The following is a 15,647-nucleotide window of genomic DNA, read 5'->3' as shown; positions in this document are numbered from 1 at the left end:
TGCTTTCTGAAACGGGTGAGTTTGCGTGTGGTCCCTTTAAGAGCCGGTTTTAGTTTCTTTGTGAACCAGCTTTTCTGGGGGTACTCCCCAATGTTTTAGTAGCAGGCAATGTCAGATATTATATCACTCGTCTCGATTGTGCTGGCTCCACAAAATGCCCACAGTGTGGATGCTCCCGGCTCAGGGCCCTGTGCCTCCAGGGAGGGCTGCGTACCTTTTGGCTGCTCCCGGGCGGCCGTGAGGCTCTGTGGCTTATGAAGGTGGCGTTTTTCCTCTCCAGAATTGAGTTTCTGCCTCTTCCACCTCAATTAAGATTGTCCTTTGTTGCAGGAGTTCCTCTTATCCAGTTTTCAGTTCTGTCTCACGGGTAATTTTTCCACAAGTAGTTGTAAATTAGCTGTGTCCACGGGAGGAGGTGAGTTCAGAGTCTGCTTACACCACCATCTTGACTTCTCTCCAGGAAATCATTTTTGAGTCTTAGAATACAAGCCTCCTCCCACCCCAGACTCATGCTTCTGGTTCCATTTCCCAGCAGGAGTTTGTGAAACTTCCCAAATGAGCCTATCAAGACTTGTCAATCTCTAGCTAATGCAAGAGAGGCCTGCAGCTCACAATTTGGTTGAAAAGAAAAAAAAAAAAATTAAAGCTTTACTCTTTAGTTAAATATTTAGAAAATGCTATAGCTTTCTGCAGGCCAGCTCTTCAAATTTTAAAATCTGCTCTGTTACAATAGAACCCTGAAACAGATATCACTACCATGAGCTTACAGATGCCCTTAGCTCAGATGTTATTTCTTCCTGGAACATTTTTGTTTCATTTATAAAGAGAATAGGTTTGCATGGTCAATTACTATTTGACAAATAGAATTTGCAAGTTTCTTTTCCATTTTGCCAACCACTTTGTTTGTGACTAATCTTAATTTTCAGTCCTCTGTTAATTTTCTACCATATTAAAATCTCACTCTTTTGTTAAACATAATTTGCTATAAAAATTATACATGAAAGCCTTCTTTCCTATAATCTCAACCAGAAACCATCGAAATATATAATATATAACTATAAATATATGAATAATTCAATATTTATGTATATGAAGCTGTTGTATTTCCTTATTTTCTCAGTAATGCAAAAAGATAAAGCTATAGGGATGTGCATATAATTATTTGTATCTCTGACTGTCATCTTATTGACAGTATATCCAAATGTGGATGGTGACCATATGTTTTTTTCCACAGCGATAATTTACTGAAAATTGAAACATTAGTCTAAAGGAGAAAATATTAGGGATCTAGCTACTTCTGGGGCCAATTTTGCCGTTATGTTGATACTGGATGTATTTTTTGACACTTGCCACATTTCAAAAAATTTGAAGCAATATTTCTACTGAAACTCATATCCTATGGCTTTTGGAGGTTCTAGTAACAATGTGCCTATTATAACTCCCGGAAATCTACCACAGCATTAGGGAGTGACGCTTTGAGGAGGCAGCATTATTGACACCAAACTGAAATCCACAAAAAGCCCCGACTCTACCTTGAGTTGGTAGGGTCAATGTCTTCCACTTCCAAGTATTTACTGAACTGCATTGCTTTCAATTTGTTGAATTTGATATTCTCTGCTCACCCTGAAGTCAGCTATCCCAAGGAAGGAGGTCCTGTGTGGATTACACACTGGACCAACAGCCTTCATTTCTAAGACTTCACTTATTGAAGGGCACATGATTGATGAAGCAATCAGACCCGGTGTGTAGGCTAAAATAAAGGACACAGCTGAACACAACCAGAAGCCTGGCTAAATAGGGACTGCTTGACTGTTACATACCGAGCACAGAATGGCAAAGAGACAGAAAACTGTCCCTTGGGGGACTTGGAAAGAGCAGACCCTTAATAAGCTCATCACTTACAAAGACTGAACACCTGCCTAGGGCCAGACAAATAAATGGCAGAGCCGTCACATGAACCCATTTCTCTTCTTGTGTAACTTCCCAAGACTGAAGCCAAAATCCCTCTGTGAGTGCTACCCATATGGAGGTGGGCAGCAGAGCAGGACTGAGTGAAATTAAGGCTGCATTAGCTCAAAACAACATCTTATATTAAAGGAGCATAGAATAGAGAAAGCAAATTGCTCAAGGAAGAAGCCGGCCTTCTTTATTGGCATACATCTTGAACTCTGCTCTTTCAGGCCAGAGAAAAGAATGATTCTCTTCAAAATGTGACTTCTTCTGCAGGGCATTTATTTTATGAAACAGTCTACACACACACACATACACACACATACTCCAGAGGAAATCTTTTAGTAGGTATGAATACCTATGCTATGGAAACACACTTTAAGTTCTTCCAAAATTTGCAGGTGCAGAGTATCACCTTTCAGCATATATTAATTATCTTTGATATTTGCTTATCCCAAATGTACTAGAAAGAATGAGAAAAAACATATTTGATTTTGTTGTTATTGTTGTTTTTATTTTCTACACTATAGACTATAAAACTAGTATATAAAATAGGAGGCAAAATTATGATACATAAATGTTGGCTGTAGGCCTTAAGGAATGAGTTTCTCTGGGAGTTACCTGTAAAAATAAGCCTATTTTGTGAAAAAAAATATTATTTACATCTTCAAATATAATGTGGAAGTTTTAGTTAGTACAATGTTTGCAATCTCCAAGTAGAATAATAGTTTTCAGACAGATGGCAGGAAAGGTCGACATTTGGGAAAACATTAGGCCGTGCACTGTTTCAGTGGAAAGGCCTAGGCTAAAATGTTGTGCCGAAGTCCGGGCCATTACAAATCCAGAATGTAGTTATGGGAGTGGGAGGCTAAAACTGAGTAAAGTGGAAGTTAAGATAAAGGCATAAATCGGAGGTTTAGAGGAAAGTTGAGAGTCCTTTACATAAGTCCTCGATGAACGAAGGGAGCTACAGAAAGTTTTGTCAATTATAGCAACGAGAAGAGGGAATGATAAGACAAAAGTTTGACCTTCAACTAAAGAAAGTTTTGAAAAGGAAGAATAATGTTTCAAAGTAGCAATGGGTGGTAGGATAATGCCAATGGGTTCTCTAGGCTCTGCAACATGAGATGTGTGGGTTAATAGGGAGGCTCCAATCTAGAAAACCAAGAAGAACATAAGGTCTTTGAAGGAGAACCAGGGATCAAAAGTTATGTAGAGGAAGCATTTTCTGAAGATGTAAAGTATTCAACTGATTACAATGGAAAACAAAATAACATTAAAAGGCGTAGAAGTAATTAAAGAATGATGTTGGTGGAGGAAGCACAGAGTCCCAGGGGAATGGGACTTCAGGTATCAGAAGCCTAAGAGCTCAAAAGTCGCCACTGATCGAGTTCCAAGAGACGTGTATCTGTGAGGCTTCATTTCAGCCCCCCTGGAAGAGAGAGATGGGAAATATTCTGTGTTTGTGAGAAGAGCAAGGCCCCCAACTCTTCCCAGGAAAGTCAAAAAGGAGGTGTGTGCTCACAGGAAGCCTGGAAAACATATTTTAGATTCTGTGTTATTGCAGAAGGATCTACATAGATCAAGTGTACAGGCGATATGCAAAAGATGTGGAGCAGCCTTAGGCGACAGATGTCCACTGACTCTTCCTTACTCACTTTCTTGCACAATACCTGACACAAGTAGATGCTCTACAACTATCGGATTGAGTATTAATAAGCATAACCTAAGCATAGATAGGTCTTCAGATTCATTTCAACAGGAAGTTCACCTGGTGAAAAAGTCCACCACTCTGAGAATCTGAGCTGTCGCCCACACAGCTGTGCACATCACGGCCCAGGATGGCCGAGGAGAAGGTGGATCTGGACACATACCATAAAAGCAGATGAAGATGGGTACATATTTTTGTAAGACTAAATTCATTTCTCATCATTAGAGTCTAAACTTGTAACTGTCAATGAAAAATATACATTATAACCACTATTTGCTTAGCAAATAGTTTAGAAAACTATCTAAAGAAAGCCAATTGGCTTTCATGAGGAAACAACTTGCTTATTGTGTATGTCCAATCCTGACTGTTTAACCACTATGGCTTTGCTGTTGTACTGTGATATGTCACAGTTATTTTGTGGTTTTGCAGTGGAATTGCATCTTAACATTGCAGCACAGGTCACCTACATAGAGAAACAGCTCAGGATAAAAAGAGGGAATTGGGGAGAAAGCCATAGGTGGGTGGGAGAGATTGATCTAGACATCTAGGAGGAAACCTTTGGAAGATAAGTGTTCACGAGTTGAGGCAGGCCAAGAATAGGAATCTCAGCAGAAAGAACTCTCTCTTTTTTATGACAGCTCGCTCAAAATGGTGGGACTTAGGAGTTCCAGAGAGAAAATTATACATTTTTTTTTTCTTTTTACTAAGGAATATTCACCCTTAGCTAACATCTGTTGCCAATCTTCCTCTATTTTGTATGTGGGTTGCCATCACAGCATGGTTTACAAGTGGTGTAGGTCTGTGCTCAGGATTCAGACCCCTGAACCCAGCCGAACTTAACCTACACCACGGGTCAGCCTCAGAAAATTATACTAAGAGATATTTTATTACCTGATTTTTCTCTTAATTTTCCCTTTGTTATTCTTTTGGTGAAGTTTGTATAGGTTATAGTGTCTCTGCTAAGAGGAATCAGGGAACTTTTGTATTCACTCTTGGCTCAGGTGTTGAAGGTACAAGTAATATCTCTACTCTACTCCTGCCAGGGGCCAAAGTGGTGATGGAGGTGAGCTCAGGGGCAAGAAATGTTGGGGACAGAGTTGCACCTATCATTCAACTTCCCCTTCCTGATAGTAGAGTCTCCTTTCACTGGTAAGCCTGGAGGTTTAGGGTTTTATTTTACGAAGCAAGATAATGGATTGTAATTAGTCTTTGGGTGGTGAAGATGATGCAATCCATACAGAAATTGAAATATAATGATGTACACCTGAAATTTAAACGATGTTATAAACCAATGTTACCACAACAAAAAAAGCTATAGATACATATTTAAAAATAAAAAATAATCCATTGACCACAATAGCCAATAGCAGCTAGTATTTATCCCTTGTAAAAAATAACAAAAACAACAATAATAAGAATAACAACCAGTATTTATTAAGCAGTCACTCTACGTCAGACACTGAGCTACACCCTTCACACATTTTTAACCTATTAAACACTCCCTTAACATGCCCTGTTATGGATGAGAATCTGAGGGTCAGAGAGATTAAAGAATGTCCCAAGATCACACAGCTAGGAGGTGAGGGAACCAAAACTCAGCCTCTGGAGTAGTCAGTGAATGCACCATAATGTTTGCTGTAAAGATGGACAGTGGGTGTCAGTTCACACAGTTCTTGTCAGTTTCCAAACCTATGATATTACCAGACCCTAGCACTCTTATGGAGGGGGTATCTCTGTCTCTTCCCCTGACCCCAAGAAACCTTCCAGCTACTGCTGTAGAATCGTGCCGTGTTTCACTTTCCTTGGGTCAGTCCTGGTACTTGAATAAGCTCCCTTAGATGTCATACTTGACATTGAATAGCTACTGTTCAGAGCTGCACTTGACCAAGTCTCAGACTTCTGGTCTCTTTTTCTCTTTGGCACACAGACCAGGACTGCCTCTGACTACTCCCATCCATGGCTCTGACTCTGAGGATATCAATAGCCATGTTGCTGAGTTCCTAGGGGCATTACTTAGAGTTCTCCCCATAATTTTAGGTGGCTACTCATCTCCTTATTAGCACAGACAGAAACACACTGCCTACGGAAATTCCTGTGTAAGTCTAAACCTCACTACCCAAATAAATTCCAACATGGCTAAAATCCATCTCAACTAGTACACAGGTAATCAATGAAAACGCAGTTTCTCTCCCTTACTCTCTGATGACACTTGAGAGCGTGAATTGGAACCCCGGGAGTAAACGAGGCAGGTTACAGTTGATTTTCAGCCCCCACCTAGAGTTACTAAGCAGCAGCTGCGGGTGAGGATGCAAAGCCAATCCTCGTGATTCTCAAGGTGACATGTATCATTCATGGTGTGTGTGTATGTACCTCAAGTTGACCAGAAGGTCCCAGTGGGACTGAAGTTTCATATTTTCCATGGGGGAAACACAGTGGGATTAAAATTAAATGCCTCCAGAGTATTTACCCATGGAATCCAGAAGCATAGGAGGGTGAGAGACCACCTAAGAGACCACTTAAGTGAGACCTTGAGAGCAGCCTCCCCTGTCCCAAATGCAACACACAGCAAAGTTTGAGGGTAGATGCCCCACAACTAAGTGGAAAACATGAAGGAGTTGCTGCTCTGAAATTCACTTGAGACAGGCCCTGGCTGGTGTGGGCCTATACTCTGACTTTAGCCATGAGCAGCTAGAATTAAAGGACTTTTTAAAGACAGATCCGTAGACAGAAGGGGGCAGTCAAGAGTGGGACATGGCTGAGATCCAGTTAGATTCCCTAAATAACAGAGCTCGAGTCTGCCTTTGTCCAAGGCAGAGAGAAAGAGCTCACTTTGGGTTATTGTCCAGAGCCAGAGAAAAGACCAAAGTAGCTTTACCTGCACAAGAAAATTCTATTAATGACCTTCATGGCTATAGTATGTAAGAGAAAAAGGAACTGATTTTTTACAGCAACAATAACAAGACATTACAGCTCTTGTGCTCTCATTGGCCTTTCAAGAATAAGCTTACCTCCCTGGGCAGTGTTTCTGAGTACCAGAGAGGCCCGACACCTGAGCTGGAGTCCAAATGAGAACAAGATATGTGGGAGCACGGCATGACTTTAGCTTGAGGACCGCATCAGGAGATGCTAGGTCCTGGTGACCAAGTGCAGTCCCCTATTGGGGCAGGTATCAGAGAAGAAATTCTTTAAGGCAAATAAAACATAGCACTCTAAGGATAAATAAGGTGGAAGACAGTGCATGATTGTCTAGTAGACTCTGTTTTTCAAAGTGTGGCCTGGGACATGCAGCAACTGTAAAATCTGGGAGCTTGTCAGAAATGGAGAATGTCAGGCCCCATTTTGATCCAATGAAATGCAGTGCACATTTTATGCAGATTTCCAAGTGATCTTTATGTACATAAAAGTCTGCACAGCACGACTTAGTCTAGTGGTTCTCAAACTTGACTGCACATTAGAATCACTAGAGAAGCTTTAACAAATCCTGATCTTGAACCTCATCCCTAGAGATTCTGAGTCATTGGTCTGGGACACTGAGTGAGCACTGGGATTTTTCAAAGCTCTTCAGTTGATTCTAATGTGCAGCCAATATTGAGAGCTATGATCTAGACAGATGGTCCTCTCTACAAGGAGAGTCACTGAGAAAGGACAGGCCATCGGGATTGAGGTAATATTTGCAGACTCAAACAGGCATGCAGGGAACAAGAATCACAGATCCTAGAAGTAAATGTTAGGGCCCCGGGCACAAAACAGAAGCTCAGAGACACACGGCAGGTTCAGGTAGTGGGTAGATGATCACGACCCTCATATGGTAGATTAGAAAATATATATTAAGTGGAGAGGCAGTCAAGGAACAAGGCAGAACCTTAGTAACTAGGATGGTGGTGTGGTTCAGAGAAAAATTACAGTCAGTTCTGCTTTAACTCAGGCTTTGAAAACACAAATTTGTTCCAATGTGATTGATATATTAGAGAATTGAGCATAATGCAAATTTCACTTTTGCTTATATAAAATCTAGTAGATTTTGTCCACCAGAAACACTAGTTGAACTCAACATGAACTACCCCAGCTGAAAAGAGCCACATCAGAACACACAACAGACACATGCACACATCTCAGATGACCACCAGCTACCTAAGTTCACCATGTGTCCACATCGTGTTAACTTTCCATCTGATTTTTGATCCTCTCTTTCCACTCCTTAACTCCACCACAACAATCCATGAGCTACACACTTCAGGCACCCACATCCAGCATCACCCAGGGCTTTTTCAAAGTATAGTCCATATTTATTATGGTATTTATCTATTTCTTGACCATTGAACATGTACAAAATTGTGCTGCCATTTTTATTAGATTCCTACTTTTTTATATGTCATAGATGAAGGTTTTGAGTGTTGTGTCCCTAATCCCATTTTCCACATAAACCTTCTGTATTTATTGTGCAATTTTGCATATGTCAGCGACTTTTTGAAGCGTATGTGTTTCATTACAGCAGAACTGACTGTAAAATTAAGCAGATTTGATGTAGACTCGTTTAACTTTTAAATCAATGTTCTGGAAATTCCCATTAAGGACAGGATTAAACAAGGTCTGTGAATTTGGCCATTCCCAGCTCTGGAGAGAGAAAAGAGAAAGTAATGTGGGACAGGTTGTCAGGAAGTTCTTTGAAGTGCCCAGTGGAGGGAATGGTACGATACGATGCAGAGAGAAGAGGGTGCCAGCTAATCAGAGAATGGGGAGGAGGCCTCTTTGATGACCTCACATGCTCACAGAGGGGAGAAGTTACCACAAAAGAAGTGGAGTGCAGCTAAGGTCGATGAGAAGCTGAAGAGATTGGCTTGCCTTTTCCAAGTAATGAATGACTTTTGTGAAACTTGGAAGCAGGAACATTACCTAAGAATGGTGTTTTAGAAAGAATAATATGATGCTGTCATACAGGCTGGATTAGAGTGGGGAAGAGCGGAAGCAGGAAGTTAGTGCCTAGGCTTAGGTTGAGGTAACTGGTGCTAAGCCAGTGGGTGTCAGTGGGAATGGGAGTCCTCCTCTCTCCTTGCCTCCTCATTGAAGCCTCCCCTCGGACTAGCATATCTCTGTCTCTGCTTTTTTAATTTTCATGCCCGAGTCTGTTAAAATCTCATTTTTGCCCCACCATGCCATGCAAACACCTCTCAGTAAGGTCACCAACAACCTCTTTTCAACCAAATCTGACCATACTTTTCAGTCTTTGCCTTCTTTGGCCTTTTTAAGGGATTTTATTTGGTGCCTACTCCCCCCACTCCAAATTCTCACAGCTCCCTCTTCCTTTGCACTCCACAACATCACCATTTTCTGGTTCTCTTCCTAGTTTTGTGTCCGTCCTGTATTCTATGCTGTGGGGCATCCTTTGCTAGAGTCCCTTCCTCTCACAACCTCTCAAACACAAGATTCTGTCATTGGCCTTTTTTCTTGTAAATATCTTCACTAGGCATTGTATCCACCTTTTGTTTTTAACAACCACCTACACTCCAATATTCCTCAAATCCTATTTTTAACCCAAATTTGTCATTGTAGTTCCATTTCCACTGAAAACTTGCACAAATGTCTCAAATACTTCCTGTTCAAAGCAGAACTGACTGTGCTACTTCTCCTACTCAAACATACTCTTCTTCCTGGATATTCTTTCCTATTTTGTGGCACCAACATCCACTTGAGCACCCAAGTCAGAGCCCTGAGGTCATCATCTCACACTAAACAGTGACAGCAGTCACTAAGCCCTTTCAGTGTCTGTCCTCAGTTCCTCATCCGTCCTTGCTTCTCCATTCCCCCTGCCATTGACTTAATTCCACTTCTCATCATCACACCCCTGGGGCATTTACTCTAGTCTCACCTTTCTCAGATCTATACACTACTACACTTACCAGAGATAGCTTTCAAAAATGCAGATCTAATTATATCACTCATCTGATCAAACTGTCCAAAAGCTCCAAATTTGAGAATAAACACTAAAATATTTTACATATTCCAGAAATTACACCATTTTATGCCCTGAGATAATATCCCTCCTCATCACTTCCTTCCTCAAACTTCACCAAGCAGAAATACTACAGAGTTGGTAGTTCTCCAAACACAGCTTGCCATTCTGTGCCTCTGGGCTTTTCATACACTATTCCCTTTTACAGGGCTGTCTTGTCCTTTTTCCTCTTTGCCAGAAAACTTATTCATATTTTAAACTTCGCTAAAACATTACCTGAATCTCCCACACATAATTAAGTTCTCATTTATGTGTATAATTTATTTTTTTAATGTAATTTTATTTGCATGTGAGTCACAGTTTACCTGTTTACCTGTCTATATCCTATACTGGTCTATATGTTTTTCACGAACAAAATCAATACTAGTTAAACTTACAGAAAAATCACATGCTGAGTTTCACAGAGTTGTAGATAATGTCTAAGACTGATAAGTTTTCTTTCTCTTGATTAGTTAAAGTGATTTTCTTTATAATTTTTATCACACTCTGCTCAGAAAACTATATTTAGGGGAATTTTAAACCATTGCAGTAAGTGTCTTCATTACTACGCATAGTACTCATAGAAGTTTCATTGTTTTCTCTTTTCCTAAATACGTTTTTTTAAAAGAATAATATCCATTCCTTATCCTATGATATCTTTAAGTTCCACAGGGCCTTCCCCATATGCTTTTGTGCCAGCTGCAGATAGCTGGTCTCTGGATTCCCAGTGACTGCACAAGATCATGGGGCTAGAGAAAATTAGTGTTTTTCTTATTTTTATCATCTTTTTCTTCAAATAAGTTATAGGAACCCTAAATATCTCTCCAGAAGAAATCATGTCATAAATATGAAAAGTCTGCAAACACTCTATGGCACTTAGCCCAGGCCCAGGCACAGAGACAGTGCTTCATTCTGCTGGAGCCCCCAAAACCTAGTTCTTTGAAATATAACAAGACACACTCTACAAAAAAATTATAACACATTAATATATGCATCTATAAAAGCGTTTACAGACAGAGCTTACAGAGTTTATAAGACAGAGTTTATTAGGCAGAACTATTTGTCATGGATTGGGGTAATTTAAGCCACTGAATACTAATCACATAGGTGCCACGTGCAGAACAGAGTGTTAGGTTTTCAGGGATACAAAACTGAATTAGATTCTATAGCCATACTCAGAGAATAGAAATCACTACTTCAAGGAAACAAAACTAAACAATTTGAGTAGTTTCTGCTTCAACTTGAGATGAAGGAAGGACACATCACCCTCTCTGGGTAACTGACAGTGGATAAAGAAACTATTTAAGGACTCTGAAAAAGTATGATAGCTTGTGGATTAGGGAGGGAAATAAAAATTTTAAAAAAGCCATTTGGCAAAGGTTTTGTTTTTTCATCCCTTGTCTCTAGGCTTAGACTGAAGGTAGTCTGAACCCCAGAATAGCCCAGCAGGTGTCGCCAAGAGAAACTCTGTCTCTAATCAGAAGACTTGGAGGGTTGCCCTAGAGGAATGGAAAGAGTAGTAGCAATTCCCTGGTTCTTCTTTTCTTTCCCGACCTTCCCCTGGAGGCAAGCTCAGTCCCAAAGCTGTGCTCCCACAGTGCAGGGGATGGCGGTAGTATCCAGGCTTTATACTTCATGCTAGAGACAGAGCCAGTCACAAGAGTCGAGTGACAATGCAAAGAGGTTGAAACTCCAACCTTGTGGACAGAGGACCAGGATGGGCAGCCTCAGAGAGCTGGAGAGTGTCACGGGGATGGCAGAGAGAAGGGAGCTCAAGAAAGCAACTCCATGAAGTTGTGTTTGAAGCCTGGGGCTCACCTACAAGGTGTGCACGTGTGATACTGGTCAGAGAAAAATACCAAAGGCTTTGAGAATGGAACTGCAGTGTAGTTCACCACCCAGGCCCCAACTGGCTCATGGGGGCATATACATGGGACAAATGCAAAGACCAATGAAAAAACTTTGAAAACCAAATGGACATTGAAACAGAGCAGAACTTGAGACCTCAGTCAGAAATTGCAGCCTGCAATGAAAATAAAACAAAGCAAAAGAAAAATCACCATTTTTCCATAGGGTTTAGATAAGACCTAGAATCTCATAAAATAATTTCTAATGCTCAGGATATAACATTACTTGACAGAAATAACCGGGAAAATCTCAGAAAGTAGCAAAGGAAAATTCAATCAACAAAAGACAATTCTTAAGTTGACACAGATTTTGAAGGTTTCAGACAAAAATTTAAGGCACCTTTTAGAGCTGTGCTCCATGAAGTAAGGATGAACAGTCTGGAAATGAATGGAAAGATAGAAATACTCAGCAAAGAGGGCCAACCCCATGATGTAGCAGTTAAGTGCGCATGCTCCACTGCTGGCGGCCAAGGTTCAGATCCCAAGTGTGCACCGATGCACCGCTTGTCAGGTCATGCTGTCGAGGCATCCCATATAAAGTGGAGGAAGATAGACACAGATGTTATCCCAGCGCCAGTCTTCCTCAGCAAAAAAGAAGGGGATTGGCATGGATGTTAGCTCAGGGCTGATCTCCCTCACAAAAAAATATTATCCAACTAGAACAATAGAGAGAAAAGACTGAAAAACATGAACAGGACCCTATGAAATATTATCAAGAGTTCTAACATTCATGCTGTTGGAGTATCAGTTAGAGAAGAGAATGAGATTGGTGCAGAAAAAAATATGTGAAAAAATAATATCTGTAAATTTGGCAAAAGACATAAACTTACAGATTCAAGAAGCTTGGTAAATCCCAAAGAGAATAAGCCTAAAAAAAATCCATACCCCGTGGGGCTGGTCCAGTGGTGTAGTGGTTAAGTTTGGCGCACTCCACTTCAGCAGCTCGGGTTCGTGGGTTCAGATCCCAGGTGAGGACCTACACCACTCATCAAGCCATGCTATGGCAGAGGCCCACATGCAAAATAAGGAAAGATTGGCACAGATGTTAGCTCAGAACCAATCTTCCTCAAGCAAAAAGAGGAGGATTGGCAACAGGTGTTAGCTCAGGCTGATATTCCTCACCAAAAAAAAAAAAAAAAAAAATACTCCAAAACATCATAGTAAAACAACTGAAAAACTAAGATGAATAAAAATCTTGAAAGAAGTGAAATAAAAGTGACACATTATATACAGGAGAAAATGAAATGAATGAACATAGATTTCCCACAGGAAATCATGGAGGCCAAAAAACAGTGAAACAAAAATTTTAGTGTACTGAAAGAAAAGAACTGTGTAATGTAACTGCCTGACATTAAGCTTTTGATTGTTGAGGCATCCATTTCAAAAGACATCAATCTTGAAAAAAACATATTGCTATCTATATGATACAACTGCTAGCAAAACAACCAAATAAGGAATTAGGCCAGCCCACCCATAAAGTTCCCTCTTTCACAAAGCCCTAGGTAACCTAGAAAACTGACTATTTGAATGACCCCACTTCTCCCTTCCCATGCCCTAATTCCCACTCTCATGCTTTAAATTAGCCAATAAAAAGTGAACTTGTGAAACTTTAATAAAGGCAGATCCCCAGGTCCACATTCTCTCTCTCTCTCCCTGTGAACTTGTTGTGTGGCCCTTGGATATGCTGCATACCCACCAGGATCTGTGAGTATTAAATCTTGTTCCTTAAAGTGCCCTGGTGTTTTTTCTGAATATCATCCTGTTTTTATAACAAGGACAAAATGAGCTGGGCCAGCTACAACATTGGCCTTGATGGGAATGTCTGTAGAGCTTGTTTTGAGTAATATGGGCTCAGGTGAGTGCCTCAGGCATTCCTGGCCAATATTGTCACTATCAATAGGCTGGGACCAACACAACAAACTGTCAACCCAGAATTCTATATCCTGTGAAAATATTCTTAAAGAATGTATGTAAAATAAACATATTCTCAATGGAATAAAATTAAGAGAAATTGTTGTCAGTCACATGTGCTGAAAGAAATGGTAAACGAAGCTCTTTAGACAAAAGGGAAATGATATCACAGGAACCTAATACTTTAGGAATAAAGGAAGAACAAAAGAAAAGGTAAATATCTGGGTAAAAATCACCCAAAGGAGGTGATTTTTCTCCTAAGTTCTTTCAAATATGTATGACAATTGAAAGCAAAAATTATACCACTGTCTAATAGGATTCCCAATGTGTGTGGATGCAATACATATAGAAATTATAACATAAAGGGGGAGGATAAAGGGACCCATATGGTTGCAAGTTTTCTGCATTGCACTTGAAGCAGTAAATATCAATTCTAAGTAGATTGTGAAAAATTTAGTTGCATATTGTAATTCCTAAGTCAGCTGCTAAAAATATTGTACAAAAAGATATAAATAGCCAATAGATAAATTCAAATGGAATACTAGATAATAATCAAATAATAAAAATCAATAATTAAAATAATACAAAAGATATCACAAAAGGGAAAATAGAGGAAAGAAAAACAAAGGGATCAAACAAAATAAATAATAAAATTGTAGAACTAAATCTAAACATGCTAATAATTACACTAACTGTAAATGGTCTAAACACATCAATCACATTGAATTTAAACAAATAAAAAAACACCCAACTCTATGCTAGAAACCCACTTTAAATATCATAATATAGATATGTTGAAAGTAAAAGAAGAAAAAGAAAGATACAATGAAAACACTAATTATAAAAAAAAACTAGAATGGCAATATTAATACCCCAAAAAGTAGACTTCAGACCTAAAAAATTTGCTAGGGAAAACAAGAGAAATGCAATAATGAAAAAATGGTCAATTTGCTAAGAAAATAAATCATTGTAACCCACCATATTAACAGATAGAAAAGAAAAACCATGTGATCATATTAATAGATGCAAAAAAAGTTGAAATAATTCAATATTCTTTCATAATAAAAACTCGTCAGTAGACTAGGAATAGAAGAAAACTGTAGAAAATTTATAAAAATCCTACAACTTACACAACATATTTAATGCTTTTCCCCTAAGTTTGAAAACAAAGCAAGGCTATCCACTTTTGCCATTTTTATTCAACATCATCATATGTGGCTAATGCAGTAAAGCAAGAAAAGAAATAAAGGGCATGCAGAATGGAAAAGAAAAAATACAACTATTCCTATTCACAGATAACATAATTGACTATGTAGAAATTGTCAAGGAATCTACAAAAAATCTCCCAGGACTAATAAGTGAATTTAGCATGGTTGCAGGATACAAAGTGGACATACAATACTTAATCATATTTTTATATACTTGAACAATTATCAATTAAACAATTGTAAACTAAAACTAGTAAAACAGTACCATTTATAATACGTCCATAAACAATACTTAGGTAGAGAGGAGTGACATCAGCATCATGGCAGAGTGGTTGTTCCCTTTGTCTCTCTTCTCTAAGTTACCACTAAATGGACATTCATTAACCCACAGTGGATTCCCTGAACAACACAACAGGATGCCTGAGAGACCCACGCAGCTATACATCTGAAGGTGGGTGAAACAGACCCCTGGGAAGCAGTGAAACTAGGTGAGTGGACCCCTCCCCATCCCCAGAAGCATGATGCAGGTCACAGACCCTCACACAGTGGCCAGTGTGACTGTGAGTGGAGGCAGGGACAGCCTAGCCCACAGATGAATGCTTTTGGAGTGGTAGCCTGGTCTGTAGGAGCACCCACATACCAAGGCAGCCCATCCTGCATGAATGCTCCCCACCAAATGGTGGCAGCTCACCCCATGTGCACCACACCAGCCTAGTGCAGCAGCTCAGCTGGACCTCCCTGCTGAGTGCAGCATCTCCACAGTCATGAGCACAACCCTTTTGCTCAGCACAGCACCCGGCTGCTACCACTTGCCAAGCACTGAGGCCCTGCCAGTGTGAGTGCAACCTGCCGAGATGCTCCAGGCACCCTCCATGAACCCCACTTGGCACAACTATCAGCAGACAGGGCAAGATCAGAAAACACAGCTCATGCCCCACCCTTAGTTGTGGCAGGTGGAATCTGTGATCTGA

Source organism: Diceros bicornis, chromosome 40 (assembly GCF_020826845.1).
Source record: "Diceros bicornis minor isolate mBicDic1 chromosome 40, mDicBic1.mat.cur, whole genome shotgun sequence".
In the NCBI taxonomy this organism is placed as follows: Eukaryota; Metazoa; Chordata; class Mammalia; order Perissodactyla; family Rhinocerotidae; genus Diceros; species Diceros bicornis.
This window is presented reverse-complemented; position numbering follows the sequence as displayed.